This window comes from Octodon degus, unplaced genomic scaffold (assembly GCF_000260255.1).
Source record: "Octodon degus isolate 3935 unplaced genomic scaffold, OctDeg1.0 scaffold00068, whole genome shotgun sequence".
Classification (NCBI taxonomy): domain Eukaryota; kingdom Metazoa; phylum Chordata; class Mammalia; order Rodentia; family Octodontidae; genus Octodon; species Octodon degus.
The window spans coordinates 7,558,227-7,559,600 of NW_004524644.1; positions in this window are offsets into that span (position 1 = coordinate 7,558,227).

Here is a 1,374-nt window from a genome sequence, read left to right on the forward strand (position 1 = left end):
CATGTGGTGCTGGAGGATTGAACCGCGGTCCCTGTGCTTTGCCAAGCTTGTTCCAAGTAGGTGCTTTAGACCACTGAGCCATCTCTCCAGCCCCTCTTCCATGCATTTTAATTATTAATTTTCCTATCTGTTTAACTTGATCAAGAGAGTAAGCTTCTTGCAGGTAGAAGTTTTGTTTACTTCAGAAAGATCTTATGTTTCCATTAATGAGGCGTGATTCTCAGAACAGATATTAGCAAATAATAGGTGTTGTGTAAATCAATAAATGAATGAGTCAAAATTACATCTGTAAATCAACAAAAAGCAAGAAACTTGACTAGATTATGACTTGGCTTCCCATAGCTGTCGCCACAGCCTACACACTGCTTTTCCCAGCATGCCCTGTGCTGGCACAGGCTGGACCAGTCTTTGATCTCCTGGGAATGACTTACACGTTCTCAAGGCAGTTTCTCTATAGCTTCTTTTCCTATCCACACACCAGAGTAAGTCTGAGCAGTTCTCACTTCCTTTGCTTTTAGATCATTTTAAATTGAAGAATAATTTCATGAAACAATGACAAGCAGTGGTTCATAGGCCATCAAACATTATGGTTAATTTTCATGGGTTTCTTAATTGTCTAACTTAACAGGAAGATTTGAAGCAATTTTTGACAGCTATACAGGACAGGATGGCCTCATTTTGCAGAACAGAGGTCATGACTCTTATTGTAACTCATTTGCAAGTGATAAACAAATGGAAATATGGATAGAAAATATCTTGGTAATGAAAGTTTTTCTTTTCTCAAATTTTAAGTGTATACTTGGTACTTTGGATTGCTTTTACCTGATTCATTTTACATAACCTAGTGGACATAATAATAATATATGAAAGTCAGGGGAATGTACATGAGACTTCTACCTTTCATTTATGATATACATGTATATACCCACATATATAAAGTTATAGTAAATAGAAGATATGTATTCTATTCATTTTAATTAAATATTTATAGTTTCACAGTAAACTTAAGAAATGTAATGGAAAGATAAAGAAAACACAAAAACTACTCTACATTCTTCTTCAAATTAAAATAAATACTTCAAGGGCCAGCCAAATAGCTCAGCAGATTAAAGCACCTGCAAGCAGGCACAGAGGCCAGGGCTTCAATCCCTGGGCCTGCTGTGCTGGCTGTGCCCCCAGGGTGTGCTGAAATGGTGACTGAGACTGGGCATGGTGGCACATGCCTGTAATCCCAGATCAGGGGAAACAGCTCAGCAGCATAAGTGCCTGCCTGGCAAGTTCAAGGTCCTGAGTTCAATCCCTGGTACCACAAAAAGAGGAGGAGGATAAGGAAGAGGAGGAGGAGGAAGAAGAGGAGGAGGAGGAGGAGGAGGA